Genomic DNA, 16,205 nt, shown 5'->3' with positions numbered 1-16,205 from the left:
AACGCTGCTAGTCCAGTGTTTGTAAGATTATCCTTTCTATGTACATATGGAGAAGGCTATTCATGCAGATTAATATTAATCAGTGGGACTGCATGACAACTGCACCAAAATCTATTAATCAACCTACACATTAAGCCTTTGTATTTGTGTTTAGGCTTCTTCCAGGCTTTCTAAATCCACAAAGAACAATGAATGGGCACAGAATAACACCAGCTCTGAGGCCAGCTCCTCAGTTGGTGTAAATCAGCACTGCTCCATCGATTCACTGGAGTGATGCTGAACTTGGTGGTGGCGTTATCACTTAGCTCAGCTGATGAAAAACACCATACAAGAGCACACACCGTTTTACAAAGGAGGTTAGAATCGTTACCCTTATTGTACAGTTGGGGGAACTGAGGGGCAGAGCGGAGCAGTGACTGGCCCAGGGTCACCCTGCAGAAGCAGGAATAGAGGCCCCAGCCCAGTGCTCTGTCCATTAAGCCACACTGCCTCCATACTGATTTACACCAGTGAAGCACTGGATGCTGGTCATCTTGTGGTACTTCCACCATCCAGGAACTGAAATACCTACGTCTTGCATTGTGTCATGCCTCTAGGTGCATTTTCAAAGCATTAAAGAAGCTCCTAAGAGAATAATCACCTGGGGCGGGATTTTCAACAGTACTCAGTGCTGGCCTAACTCTGCTTCCAGTGAAGTCAATGGTAAAACTCCCATTGATTCAACGGTAGTAGAGTTAGGATCATGCTGAAGTAATTCCAGATCAGAGCAGCCAATAAGATTCCCTGAATCCAGTGGCTGGCCATGCATAATGTCCAGTCTTCATGTATGTGAGAGGGTGACAGAATGCTATAACTCTCTAGTGGCTAGATCCTAACAAGACTAAAGGACCTCCCGCTGCTACCAGCTGAGGGAGATCTTTTTGCTCAGTGGCTTATATCTCTGAAGCTCAAGAACCAGGATTCTATGCCCAGCTCCAAAGGGTCGGGTGTGAGCTATATAATAAATGTGTGTGTCTGCGGCACATGAATTCCTCACTCACATCCCTGATGGATGGGAGCCAAACCATTTGAAATGTAACTCAACAGTAGAAGCGGCAGGAGTGAGAACAAAGGCGCAGATTGGGGCAATCTCCTTCCCAAAGCCAGGTGGTTTAGGAGATTCTTACATCACTGCTCAAGTTGACAGGGCAAACCGGAGTCAGGGTTGACTCCAGCATCAGTTCAGTCTCACTGGAAATCTCCCCATAAGCTCTATAAATACTGTGCAAGTGGGAAATACTATTTGATTACACCGAGACTTCGCTTGGTCTAGTAAAATCCTTTATGGAGTGAGGAAACACAGTGATTTGGGCTGGAGCCAGGCACTGTTGTTTGGTATACAAAAAAGTGTTTCTATGGATTCTATGAATAGGTCATGGCAATTATAGACTAGGTTGTGAGATGTGAATCTCTCCAGAGAACTCCTTGGGTTGTGCTTCTATTATCTTTACAGACAATGACGCTTACCTTCTTGCAGCAACTAATCATTTAAAAACCTAAGGAGAATGGGGCCAGCTTTAGGATTTTGCCAGGGTGGTGGTGAAGAGGGTGGCTGGGAAGTGATCAGCAAGGGTATTTTTAGAAGCTCTATCCCTTACATTTGTCCTGTCCCTCCCTCATCCATCCAGTTAGAGAGAAATCAAGTCCAAAGACTTTGCCTCACTGAAGTCCTTCTTAAACTCAGAGGTCTTAGGTGGGATTTAAACCCATAGGCTTTGTGGTGGCCACTCTGTATAAGGGTGAATTTCACCCTTAATCTACAGCAGACTCTGTAGGCCCACGTAAAATTGCCTTTAAATTGGGGGCCACAAGAGAGCCCTGGGAAGCACAGCATAAGTTTGAGCAGCCTTGAGGCCAGGCAAGCCCTGCAATAGCCTCAGAATACCGGTTATGCAGCAGGGTGTTAAAGCCACCTGTGACACCCCTCTCCTTGCTGCAAGCACCAGGACGGGATAACCGAGAATCAGGCCCCAAAGAAAGTGAACCAAAAGCAAAGCAAATGAAACTACCCAACCCACAACCTTCTGGCATTTCTGTCATGCAGAAAAGGCTGGTTACAGAAGTGAGTTATAGTGATACCAACTGTTTGGGGTGATGAACAATGTGTATGTTGCAGCACTGCCAACTCTTGCAATATTTGGTGTCTTTCTTAAAGCCCCAGCTCCTGGAGTCAGGTGATTGCACTAGAATCTCAGCTTTCCTCCCTCCCCCTTCCCTCTAAAAAAAGAAAGTATGGGTGAAATCCTGACCCCCTTTAAATCAATGGCAGCCTAAAGTTTCTAGCCTTAATGGCTGCAGAGAAAAGTTGGGAAATGCAACCTCTAAAGGCTCAAAACTCAAGAAGGCAAAACTATATCCCTCATATGTACAATTTTTAAACCCGTCTCATAATTGTGATCACCTGGTCTGGCTTGTGACATTTCAACATTTAGGGTTGGCAAGCCTGAGGAGGCAAGATTTGTCCTTTGCTACACTGATCAGTGCTTCCAAATGAATTAAATCCAGTCCAATGATGGAGGGAGGTGGAAGGGGGAGGGAATTCTCAGCTTTTAAGAAGACTACATTAAAAAATAAGTTAACCTGGAAAGCTCTTATTGGGCTTGATGCAGGGAGTGCTGGAGTCAGTCCTAGGGCCTATGTTGTGCCTGACAGACCAGATGCTCACAGTGGTCCCTTCACTTCACAACATGATAGAGAAAGCTGACTTTAATGCCACCTTTGACATTAATAAAGCTAATGTTAAATGTATATAATACACAGGTTGAGAAAAGAGTGTCTGTACATACCTATCTCATAGAGCTGGAAGGGACCCTGAAAGGACATTGAGTCTAGCCCCTTGTGTTTACTAGCAGGACCAAGTCCTGATTTTACCCCAGATCCCTAAGTGGCCCACTCAAGGATTGAACTCACAACCCTAGTAGGCCAATGCTCAAACCACTGAGCTATCCCTCCCACTGGGTATAGATTAGATTTTCCACAAATACAAAGTTTGTTTTTAAATTTATAAGATACATATAGTACATCAGCAGTAACCCAAATTTAGGTGAGTAAATTTAAGAATACAGTTTAGATATTTGCATCCAAGTCGTTGGGTATGTCACTCATGAAAAGTTAAACAGAGAGTTGGTTGTGGAAAGCACATATATCACTGAGTGGAGATTGTCCCTCAGTAATTGAGAATGAGGGTAGGTTGTCCATTTAGAAACATTCTACATGGCAGTATAAGCCCAGGGAGGGATGCAGGGTTGGGGACATGGTGTTTCCAAGCCTGTGTTGAGCAACCACCTTGCATTGTCAACCCCGGTTCACAACTGCTGGAGCCGGCCCGGGTCTCCCAGCCATGCTAACGTGTCCATCCTGCATTGCACAGACCTTCTGACTCGGGCCAGTGGCTTGAGCTGCATCCACACTGGCTTGGACCAGGGTCACAGTGCGACTTGGGCTCTGAAACCCCCACAGGCTCCTAGTGCTTGCTGACCCGAGTGGGCCTGATTTGTGTGTGGAGGGGAGGGGGGCTTGGGTTCAAACCTGAGCCAGGGTCAGGCTTGGCCATCCCAAGACCCATGGGGCGGCACTTTGCTGTCGCGCCCCCCCCGGCCCAACTCCCGTTGCCTGCAAGGGGAGCAGCCCTCCGCCGGCCCTGAATTCCCGTGGCTGGAGCCAAGGCGGAGCCAGCCAGGCTCCCTGCCTCCGCCCCATTGGCCGGGGCAGCCCGGCGTCACCGCTTCCGCCCCCGCCCGCAGCTGGGCCACAACTGGCTGCAAAGTTTCCTCGCCCACCCCCCGCGTCCCGTGCATGCGAGCGGAGCCCGCGGGCGCAACTTTCCGCGCGGCTTCTGCAGCAGGGAGACGGCGGCGGCGGCAGCAGCAACCTCTGCACCTTGCCCTCGGGGATTACAGCAAGGGCGGCCCTGCCCACGCCGGCTCCCTGGGTCGGGAGCCGAGCTCCGCGCTGGGACCTGGGGTCGTCTGTGGAGTGCGCGCTGGACCGGGGCGGGGGGAGGCATGATCTGATCTGATCTGATCCGGAGCCCGGGCGCCGCTTTGGGTCCGTTCCGCCGGCTGTCTCCACCTCTCGCTGTGGCAGCAGCAGCAGACGGGGTCCTATGGAGCGCCAGGTGTGAGAGAGGCGTTAGACGAGGTAAGGCAGCCCCCCACCCTTTCAGGTCCTTGCATAGGTCCGCTCCTGTGTCTCTTCCCCCCCCCCCCCCCCGAGCCTTTTGCAGCCCCCCACTGGATACCGGGTAGAAACCTGTTTGCATTCCCCCTCCTTGCCAACTCCCCTTTCCTCCCCAGCCATGGGTTTTCCGTTCATGTGTCATTATTCAAAGTTGTGGTGTTGTTCTCTCCCCCCACCCCCTCGCCGCACACACATATTTTGATTGCAGGCTTCCTGCATTTCTGTGTCCCCTGAGTGGGAGCTGGTTGCACGAATAATTAAGTGCCAGGAAAGGCAGCAGCTGCTGGGAGGCCTGGGATGTATTAGGAAGTACGGCTGGCTGCGATCACGGCGCTTGTTTGGGCCCGATCCGCGGTGATCTTAATGTTAACACTGAGAAATCCATATCTGAGTTTTCTGCTAAGCAGGCCACAGCAATTCTATAATGGTGAGGGGCAGGGTTATTACACTTCTGGAGCTCTGCAGAGCATTTCAGGTGAACGCCTCTTACCGAGGCAGGACACGGTTCTCAGTGCACAGAAGTTTCTCACCCCTCCTTTCTTCCAAAAGCGGGGTAGGTTTTGATTATGAGATGGTGCTTTAGTTTTTCCAGTCTTGGTAACGAGATCATTGTATATTGTTCCCTCTAAATAACTTAGATCGAACAGACTAAAAAATATATTTAGCTGAGAAGTTGTGTGGAATCTGCAAAGCGCTGCTAAAACGGTCAGGTCTGGGGGCAGTGGATAAAGGCACAGAAAGGCCCATGTGAAATTGCATTAGCTCTCTGTATACAAGCCTGGCTGGTCAGAGCTCTTTGATGCAGGGACCCTATTTTTGTTTTGTGTTTGTACAGCGCCTAGCACTATGGGGTCCTGATCCATAACTTGGACTTCTAGGCTCTACTGAAATACGAATAATAATTCATGGACCGTAGGCCAAATTAATCTATTGTAGGCAACAGCAGGATTGCCCCTGAGGTATATATGGAATAGAGTTAGAGGAATGTATACAATTATTGGGCCAAATGCAACCCAGGTGTAACACTCTTACACTTTGCAGTCATTTGGTCCCTGATGGCTTATCATAATAAGTGTACAAGTCCCTTTGTGAAGCATGCAAACAGCAGGGCTCCCTGCTCCAAACATCCGCTAATGTAAAGGTCTGATTCCTCAAGTCCATTGTGTGTGTAAAGTCCATTGACATCAGAGGGAATTCCCCATGCAGAGGGTTTGCAGAGTCTGACAAGTGCAATGCAGCTACAGTTCAATCACTGAAGCAGTTCTGGGGTACAGTCAATGAGAAGGGTCAGTGGGGGAGGATTTGCGGCAGGCGTGGGTTTGAAGGAGGGATTTGCAGGACGACCGAGCTATTTGGCCCAAGAGAAACTGTTCCTAGTGTGGGGGGTTTGGCATGAGCGATAGTCATTGCAAGCCAGTAGAGCTGGGAAATATGGCATGGGTTTTTCCCTCTCCACCCAGTTATAGTTGAGTGGATTGCAGCACAGAATCACTGTAGAATCATGCGTTGTGCCATGTTAGGACATACAAGTTGATGTTGCAGGAGAGTTTATTTTGCTAGCACCAAACTTCAGACAGACTGGGCTGGACTGAGAGATGACGTGTAAGGGGCTAGAAGTTCATGCCAATACGTAGGCGTGAGTCTGAGGAAATCTAAATTAGTGTATCATGTAAATAGAATAAGGTGTATATCTCAACAGCTAGATAAACCTCTGAATTTGTCCCACCGTCACTGAGTTTTCTGATGACGTCCTCTTCCTCTTTGTTTTACAAAGGATTGTTATCTGGTGTTATTTTTGCACGGAGACCTAACTTTAGTTCATTGCGAGTCAGAGATTGCCTACAGGAGGAATTTTGCCTGAGTAAGGACAGAAAGCCAAATGCTCCCTTCCCCTTTTGCAAGTGCAGAGCAGAGGATGTGGTTGAGGATTGTGGAGTTGTGCAGTCATAGAAGGAAGCAGGGTCCTGGAAGCAGTGTAGAGGAACAAGACCTGGCCTCCAGCAGAGTTCCTAGGGTCTGTGCAGATTTTGGGTGATCCAAGGGGTTTTTCTGGGTGAAACCACCTGCCTGTTTCACGGAGGACAAGGGGTAACATCCTTGGGTGGTATGAATGGGTGGTAACTTGGGGAGTTTCCAGTCCCCTATGCACAGGTTGCCACAGCTCTAGGCGGGAGCTTAGTTTAGGCAAAGAGAAGTGTAGAACTGATGCCTGAGAATGCAGAAATCCTCTTAAGTTCTGCAAGAGTTGAACTCCTCTGCAGCTTTGCAGACGTTTAGCTGTATTCATGAGGAATTTAGGACTGCGACGCTGTGTTATCCAAACCCCGGAGTTTTATACTGGTTTCAGATCTTCCATGAGACGTTTGCAGAATCGGAATTCATCTGCACAGTCTATTGCATTGACAGGGCTTTGATCGCTTCTAAAAGAACCTCTGTTGGTGCCAGAATGCATGGTTGGGTGGGCCAGTCTGTTTAGTTGTGGATTTAAAGGCTCTTTTATATGTTACGTCTCTAAAATGGTTTCAGTGCCTTTAGTTTTTTCCATGTGACTTAGTTTCCCATTAGAAACCCACAGCCCCACTGTGTAAACATGCTAATAGGAGGGGTTGGGGTTTTTTTTTTCTTTGAGGCCGTGAGAGGAGGTGCATCCTCCTATACGGATACAGACTGGAACCTGGACTGAAGGGACTGCCAACAAGGCGAGTGGGGCTATTTTGCTAGTAGCCACTAGGTTAGGTTAAAGTTTAAGGAATGTGCTGCCTCCTCCATCCTGTCCAAAGTGCTCATGTTGTCTGCTGATGACTGGTATTATTGTACTGTTCGACAGGCTTGAAATAACTCCTGAATCTACACTCCAAAGCTTGCCTCCTCCCCCGCCCCCCCAAGGCAATGAGGTATGGAGGGTTATTCTACCTATCTGGCCCTCCCCAGGACTCTGCATGCTGACGCTGGGGACACCAGAGAAAAGACAGACTCACCCCTCCTATGCCGGTTAGCAGGATTCAGGGACCAGGCAGGAAAGGGTTAAGGGCGTTGAGTTCCAGCTGACTTGCCCCTCCACCCATGACACACCCCAGGCTCTTAACCCTTTCCTGCCCAGTGCTTGAAACCTGCTTCAAACCCGGAGAGGGGAGGGGTTTTAAAGCCACTCTTTTCCAGTGACTTCAGCACCCTCTTGCCCCCTCCATCCAGGGGGGTTTCAGTGGGACCAGGATTTGGCTGTAATGTTGTCGAGCCTCGGTCTAAGTATACTCGGTCTAAGTATCTCAGTTTCTCATATCATTTTTTGCCCTACCTCCCAGATACCTATTAAATTACAAACTTAGAACAAAAAAATGTACAGAATGTCTGCTGTGTACCACACAGATGGAAAAATCATTTATATAAGGATGAAGAGGGAAAATATGGAATTCAGCTTGGTTATTTTTGATTTCTCTCTGAGACCTCAAACACTATTCAGGCTTCCCAGAAAACTATATATGGCCACTAATCCTGAGTCTAGCAGTGTATGGATTTACCATGAACCTCTGCTTTTTTTTGTTTGTTTGTTTAAAGCAACACAAGATGAAATGACTAATCCTCCTGTCTTTGTGAATCCCTTCAAGAAAGTATCAAAGGAATAATATGGCTTGCAGCTGTAAGGCCCGAGTTACCCGTTGTGGCAGAGCAGTTAGTTGGCTATAGGACTTCACACCTGCTGCGCAGCAGTGCTTGCCAGCCGAGCTTGTTTCTCTTTTGTTGCAATCATCTGTATTGAACAAGTGTCGGTTTTCAGAGCTCGCCGCATGACTTAAGTGCTGCCATAAAAAATAAGATGGCGGAAAACTCTGTGTTCCTGCCGCCCACCCCCGCAATACTTGACAGATGTGGAGCCTGCACCTAATATTACATACTGTAAAGAAATAGGGCTGGTGAGCCAATGGGATTGTCAGACTGGCTGACCTTTACTAGAGGAAGTATAAGGAGTGGGAGTTGGGATGCCTGGGTTCTGTTCTATTGTGTGCCATTTAGTGCCTGCATGATTTGGGGCAAGTCTTACTTCTGTGGCTTAGTTTCCCTCTCTTTAAAATGGTAATGGTGATACTTAGCACAGGGGGTGCTGTGAGGCTCAGTTAGTTAAAGTTGCAAAGCGCTCTGAGATCCTTGAATGAAAGCCCCCATAGGAGTGCAAAATATTCTCAGTCCTATAGAGTAAAATCTGTTCTATTTGTGGTCTGATACAGTGCCCATGAATGTGGAATCAGTGTGCCTTCTAGTGATGCCTAAAGCATTGTGCCTAACAATTGTCCTGTGTGGTTCAGTCTCCATTCCTTTCCCTAGAAGGGGAAAGAAGAGTCCTCTTCTGTTTGGGAGGGAAGTTGTCTGTGTTTGTTTAGGGTGGTTGTTTTTTAATCTTAGGCCTTGGCTACACTGGCAATTCACAGCGCTGCACTTGCTGCGCTCAGGGGTGTGAAAAAACACCCCCCCCCCGAGCGCAGCGCTGTAAAGCGCCAGTGTAATCCGCGCCTGCCGCGCTGCATGCCGCGGCGGCGCTGTGAATCCGCAAGTGTAGCCAAGGCCTCAGCCTGCTCCTATGGGTCTCTTGGAGTCTAACATTGCAATTGGACAATGGTGCGATTTTAATAAGGATCAACCACCAAATCACTGTGACCCAACTCTGATCTTTAATAATAATAATACAAGGACTTTAACCATTTAAGACCTTTTAAATAGGTACCCAGGCCTGCTTCTGTTGGAGTCAGTGACAAATTGCTCATTGCAGAAGTGCAGTCACACTAGAGATTGGAGGGGCAGGGAGGTTGGCAGGAGTGCAAATGCTTGAGCTTTGTAACCGCAATATGAGACTTTTGCCGGATAGTGAGCAGTTGGTGGGGGATGTATGCTCCCCACTCCTCATTAGCTGCATCTATGGCTCACTGATTTCAATGGGAGTAGGATTGGACCCTAGGAATGCAGCATGCAAATAGTCACATTTTATTGTAAGATTAGCCGAGCTGTGTCTGGTTTCACAACCCTGTCATTCAGTGAGTCCCTTTCCTGGGGGAATACAGACGGTCCTCATCTGTACACACAGCTTGTTACTCTAAGGCAGGGGTAGGCAACCTAGGGCACGTGTGCCAAAGCCGGCACGTGAGTTGATTTTCAGTGGCACTCACACTGCCCGGGTCCTGGCCACCAGTTCGGGGGGGGGCTCTGCATTTTAATTTAATTTTAAATGCAGCTTCTTAAACATTTTAAAAACCTTGTTTACTTTATATACAACAATAGTTTAGTTCTATATTATAGACTTATAGAAAGAGACCTAAAAACGTTAAAATGTATGACTGGCACGTGAAACCTTAAATTAGAGTGAATAAAGGAAGACTTGGCACACCACTTCTGAAAGGTTGCTGACCTCTGCTCTAAGGGCCAGCTGGGTAAACAGCTCCTTGTGCAAGGAGTCCCATTGAAGTCAACGGGAGTACTGGTGTGAGGAATTGCCCCGCAGTTGAAGGAAGGGCTTCACCAGCTGGCCTTAAAACTTGCCACTGCTACGCCCACTGGCTCACCTTCCCCAGCAGCAGTGGTGGCAGGATCACAGATGTACACATGGTGCTGGTGGCGGCTGGCGTTTTCTAAAAAAGCTGGACGACATGGTACCGGGAGCCCAGTGTACAGTAGTGTTACTGCTGTGGTGCCACTAAAACAGAGACTGCAACGGTGGGAAAACTTGGGGCAAAAACCAGTATGACCTTCTCGTCCAATTCTTACTTGGACAAATCGCCCTGGAGAAGTCCAGACGGAGCGAGGATTCCACACTGGGGCTGTCGTAGTTAGAATGAGGAGAGTTGAATTAAAGCCTCCCCTTTCTACATGCTGTGGATTGGGAGATGATTAGGGGTAGGCCCAGGAGGAGAAGCAGTGGCAGTGAGGAAGGAGGGTGGAGCTGAGCTGGGAGTTTGGCTCAGAGCCTGGGGAGCTGCGTAGGGCAAAGTCCAACTGGTAGTGTGTGCAGTGGCTAGCGAAGAAGTAGCCCCACCCTTTCCAGGATTGGGCCCATATGGTACTAAGCAGGCATGACACCCAGTAATAAGTGCGTGCAGGATCAGGTCCTAAGAAAGGATGGACAAATCTACCCAGCCCCAGGAGGGGATTGGAGGCCAAGTGATTCTGTCCAGGGGCACGCAGCCTGGAGTGTTTTATAGCTATTGGGGCATGGAAGTTGTACATTAAAATAAGGAAAGAGGGGAGGTGTCCATGGACTAGGTTTTTAGCTAGTGGTGTGGCATTTTGCCAGTTAGGAAAGGGGCATCTTATGATGCTGGACCTACCTGCTCTGGGAAAGGGGTGAGTGCTTTGACAAGTCGTCTTACAAAACCTCACATGAACCCAGCACTGACGAAACATGCTAGCCTGACGGCTGCAGGGAGGGATGCCTCTGGAGTATCCAGAGACCAATAGGTCTGGGATGGGTAGCGCTGTGCAAGCTGTCCCCCAAACTGATCCTTAACCCTGCCTTGGAGGGAGCTGCCACACCCAAGCCTTTGTACTTGGACCCTTGCTAGCACGCGTAAGTACTAGTTAGTCCCAGCTGGGGTAGGTCTGTTGGGGCCACTAGTTCACTGGGAGATTTGTTGAGACCTACCAGACTCCTCCTAGTACATGTAAGCCGCTGAACAGTGAGTTGTTTTGATATTGCTGTTTGTGTTGCACTACCCTGGCACTGTGTAAGCGTGGCACTTGGCACACCATGGGGCAGCTACTCGGGTGGTGTAAATCAGTATAGCTCCTTTGATTTACACCAGGACTTACACTGAGGATCTGACTCCAGACAGATTCCTTGCCCTAAGCAGCTTACAATGGAAGTTAAGACTAGAACAACCCTGGGAGATAATGCAGAGATGTGACTGTCCTGACTTTCCGAGGTGCTACCTCTCCACTTACCCCACTCCCCTCCATTCCCCCCATACGCCCACTTGGCCTCTGAGTACACTGTAGGGGGCTAGTTTTTGATCTGTTAAAGTCCAATGAATTGGGGCTTGGTTACCTCCAAGACCATCTTTCTCCTCCTGTGATCAGCAGAGGTGCTTGAGCGAACAGCCTTGTTTAAAAGAAACGAGGTTGCTTGCTAGCGGAGAGTTCTTGATTCTGGAACTTGTCCTGATAACCTTTAGGGCATGCTACAAAGTCTTATTTTTCACCCCCGCCCCCCACAGCCTCTCTGCAGGGGGTGAGCTGAATGATATGGGTTGGCCAAATTGGAGATAGTGCCAATAAGCCCCCAAATGTGGGAATGTATCACTCTCTGAGTGGTTTGTGTAGGCTTCTCAGATTGAGCACAAGCCATAGATGAGATACAGAGTCCTTGGGGAAAGGCCCATTGTATAAATAAATGCACAGATAAATAGTTGACATTGTACATGACCCAGATTCTGTCTTTGCATTTGCATGGTTCCCATGGACTTGCTGAATGTGCCCATCCCTTTCTGTTTTATTTTGTACGGGTTCCTATACCATGTTCATCAGTTTTCAGAGTAGCAGGCGAGTTAGTCTGTATCCGCAAAAAGAACAGGAGTACTTGTGGCATCTTAGAGACTAACAAATTTATTTGAGCATAAGCTTTCGTGGGCTACAGCCTACTTCATCGGATGCATGTAGTGGAAAATACAGTAGGAATATATATATATATATACATACAGAGAACATGAAACAATGGGTGTTACTTCACTTCAAAAGTTTTTTTTCTCTTAATTAATTGGCCTCTCAGAGTTGGTAAGACAACTCCCACCTGTTTATGCTCTCTGTATGTGTGTATATATATCTCCTCAATATATGTTCCATTCTGTATGCATCCGAAGAAGTGGGCTGTAGTCCACGAAAGCTTATGCTCTAATAAATTTGTTAGTCTCTAAGGTGCCACAAGTACTCCTGTTCTTTTTATAAGGAGAGTGATCAGTTAAGGTGAGCTTTTATCAGCAGTAGAGAAAAAGAACTGTTTGTAGTGGTAATGAAAATGGCCCATTTCCAGCAATTGACAAGGAGATAGGAATTGTGTGTGTGTGGGAGACACCAACCAGCTCTCCAACACCGCATTCCACAAGCCATTACCCTCTGATCTCACTGAGGGTTACCTAAAGAAACTACACCATCTACTCAAGAAACTGCCTGAAAAAGCATAAGAGCAAATCTGCACAGACACACCCCTAGAACCCCGAGCAGGGGTATTCTGTTTGCTACCCAAGATCCATAAACCTGGAAATCCTGGACGCCCCATCATCTCAGGCATTGGCACCCTGACAGCGGGATTGTCTGGCTATGTAGACTCCCTCCTCAGGTCCTACGCTACCAGCACTCCTAGCTATCTTCGAGACACCACTGACTTCCTGAGGAAACTACAGTCCATCAGTGATCTTCCTGAAAACACCATCGTAGCCATTATGGATGTAGAAGCTCTCTACACCAACATTCCACACAAAGATGGACTACAAGCCGTCAGGAGCAGTATCCCCGATAATGTCACAGCTAACCTGGTGGCTAAATTTTGTAACTTTGTCCTCACCCATAACTATTTCACATTTGGGGACAATTTATACCTTCAAGTCAGTGGCACTGCTATGGGTACCTGCATGGCCCCACAGTATGCCAACGTTTTTATGGCTGACTTAGAACAACGCTTCCTCAGCTCTCGTCCCCTAATGCCCCTACTCTACTTGCGCTACATTGATGACATCTTCATCATCTGGACCCATGGAAAAGAAGCCCTTGAGGAATTCCATCATGATTTCAACAATTTCCACCCCACCATCATCCTCAGTCTGGACCAGTCCACACAAGAGATCCATTTCCTGGACACTACAGTACTAATAAACGATGGTCACATAAACACCACCCTATACCGGAAACCTACTGACCACTATACTTGCCTACATGCCTCCAGCTTTCATCCAGACCACACCACTCGATTCATTGTCTACAGCCAAGCTCTATGATACATTCGCATTTGTTCCAACCCCTCAGACAGAGATAAACACCTACAAGATCTCTATCAAGCATTCTTACAACTACAATTCCCACCTGCTGAAGTGAAAAAAACAGATTGACAGAGCCAGACGAGTACCCAGAAGTCACCTACTACAGGACGGGCCCAACAAAGAAAGTAACAGAACGCCACTAGCCATCACCTTCAGCCCCCAACTAAAACCTCTCCAGCGCATCATCAAGGATCTACAACCTATCCTGAAGGACGATCCCTCACTCTCACAGATCTTGGGAGACAGACCTGTCCTCGCTTACAGACATACCCCAAACCTGAAGCAAATACTCACCAGCCACCACACAACAAAAACACTAACCCAGGAACCTATCCTTGCAACAGAGTCCGTTGCCAACTCTGTCCACATATCTATTCAGGGGACACCATCATAGGACCTAATCACATCAGCCACACTATCAGAGGCTTGTTCACCTGCACATCAATGTGATGTGTGCCAGCAAGGCCCATCTGCCATGTACATTGGCCAAACTGGACAGTCTCTATGCCAAAGAATAAATGGACACAAATCAGACATCAAGAATTATAACATTCAAAAACCAGTTGGAGAACACTTCAATCTCCCTGGCCACTCGATTACAGACCTAAAAGTCGCAATATTACAACAAAAAAACTTCAAAAACAGACTCCAACGAGAGACTGCTGAATTGGAATTAATTTGCAAATTGGACACCATTAAATTAGGCTTGAACAAAGACTAGGAGTGGATGGGCCATTACAAAAAGTAAAACTATTTCTCCATGCTTATTCTTCCCCCCCCCACCCCCCCCAATAGTTCCTCATATCTCCTTGTCAATTGCTGGAAATGGGCCATTTTCATTACCACTACAAACAGGTGTTTTTTTTCTCTCCTGCTGATAAAAGCTCACCTTAACTGATTACTCTCTTTATAGTGTGTATCGTAACACCCATTGTTTCATGTTTTGTGTGTGTGTGTGTATGTATGTATGTATATATGTATGTGTGTGTATGTGTGTGTGTATATATATATATATATATATATATATATATAAATAAAATCATCTTCCTACTGTATTTTCCACTACATGCTCCGATGAAGTAGGCTGTAGCCCACGAAAGCTTATGCTCAAATAAATGTTAGTCTCTAAGATGCCACAAGTACTCCTGTTCTTCATGTTCATCAGTGTATATTTGAGTGCCTTTCAGCCATGCATCCCATGTTTGTTCTCTCCCCCACTGTCCATGGGGAGAAGTGTGTGCAGAGGTGTGTCTTATTTTTCAGATTTTAAATCTGTTTGCCGGGGGGGAATGCAGTCTCCTAGCCAACCAGAGATGGTAGGGAGCATTGCCTACACTTTTGTGGGAGCCCAGGCCCAACACACATGCCTCCAAAGGCAGCGTCTGTGGCCAACTTTCCGGAGAGCTCAGCAGTGGGGACTGGCAGAAGCCCACCCTTCTAGGTCTTGCTCAGTGGCCTAAATTGTGTCACTGAACATCCCCTCATCCTCACCACCCCTTTTTGGCCAGATTAGGTGTGTCGTTGGCAGGCTATGAAGGAGTCCTCTTCTGCAGTCTCTCTCATTCAGAGATGGGGAGAGGGAAGACTTCATGCAAAGACAGACTGACACTTGAGGGGTGCAGGCAAACTGTCTGCGTATCTCTACTGTTTATCTCTAGTTCGAGTCTGAGAAGCATCAGTAGATGAAATCTAGTTCTTTCCAAGCCCACGCTGTGGGAAGCTTATGTCCATTTGCCGCAACATTGCGGGGCTTGAAAAATGTACTCGATCCTTGCTAGTCAGAAGAATAAATCTGCTAGCCAGGGACTGAATAAAAATAGTGTGAATGGGGGGGCCACCGGTGAGGTTCATAGGTACTGCCCTGTTGAGAGGCCTGTTTCGCCACCGGCAGCTGATGGGAAGGTGCTGAGATTCGTACAAGGCTGATGCCTCTGGTCTCTGCTTTTGAATCAGGCTCAGGCTAGTACGTGTCTGGTAATGTGGAGTCATACTCCGGCTTGTGGAATAGGATACGGCATTGTCTCTCTTTCCTTCTCCTCCGCCCCATCCTTAACCTCCCCTCTGTTGCTTCCCTGCCTCCCCCCTCGGCTGTTGCGGAGGGTGATGTTTGGATCTGGACTGGGTTTGGACTTGGGTTTTGTGCTCAGCTTTGAGGGCAAATGAAGGCTAGTGTTCAGGTCTGGTGATTTGGGAGAGGCTTGAATCAGCACCAGGAAATGACACTGCTCCCTGTTTGGGATCTGTCCTGGATCCAAAACTGATGGGGCAGGAATGGATCTGGGATTCCAGGGTATTTGGGCTGAAATTCGGTTTTTGTTTCTAAACAGATGGCCCCATCTGCTTTTTTAAAAATAAAATGTAGAGAATCCGTCTGTGTGTGAGAAAGGTCAGTTGCTTACCTGGCATTACCAAAGCAAGGAGATGTTGCTTCCTGTGACTCATGAAATGCCCTGTAGGCTCTCCAAAGAATGGGTGAGCTCATTATTTTGGCTGGGACTTGGCATCTGGTTTCCTTAGCGATCTTTGGCGGGGAGGAGGGACGGCTTGTAGGAAGGATGGGGCTGCAGGAAGGGATTTCCAAACTTGTTTCTTTGCATGAGTGGTGTGAAATCTTGGACTCGGCTAGAGTGAAACACAGAAGGTTTTGTGCATCACTAACTTTATGGAAAGGCTTGTAGATTTCATATCCCTTTCATTTTCTTAGGGCTTGTCTACACTTAAAATACTACAGCAGTGCCCATGTAGTGCTTCAGTGTAGACACTACCTATGCCGACGGGGAAAAATTCTCCCGTTGGCATAGGTAATCCACCTCCCCAAAAGGTGGTAGTTAGGTTGAGAGAAGATCTCTGCCATCCACCTCGTGCTGACTACGCAGGGGGTTAGGTGAAAAATCCGCACCCCAGAGGGCGATAGCTCTACCAATGTAAATTCCTAGTGTTAGACCAGTGTGTCTTATTTATTCACGCTGTGTCTTA

General features: G+C 47.7%; 1 protein-coding gene across 9 annotated transcripts in view; it reads left to right on the top strand.

Moving 5' to 3' along the window:
* Window positions 1–3,800: 3,800 nt before the first annotated feature.
* The window catches only part of LOC101948589 (mitogen-activated protein kinase kinase kinase 3-like), a 123,969-nt gene continuing 111,564 nt past the window's right edge, over window positions 3,801–16,205 (top strand). For 6 of the 9 annotated variants that reach the window (XM_065582689.1, XM_065582685.1, XM_042859659.2 and 3 more), the window contains exon 1: window positions 3,803–4,179. The gene's annotated coding sequence lies outside the window, so the exon portion shown is untranslated. Of the gene's footprint in view, window positions 4,180–16,205 lie in introns of all 9 variants that reach the window. The other 3 variants (XM_065582687.1, XM_042859644.2, XM_042859640.2) reach the window with 2 other exon arrangements.

The sequence above is a fragment of the Chrysemys picta genome, chromosome 2 (genome assembly GCF_011386835.1).
Source record: "Chrysemys picta bellii isolate R12L10 chromosome 2, ASM1138683v2, whole genome shotgun sequence".
Lineage (NCBI taxonomy): Eukaryota > Metazoa > Chordata > Testudines > Emydidae > Chrysemys > Chrysemys picta.
This window is presented reverse-complemented; position numbering and strand designations above follow the sequence as displayed.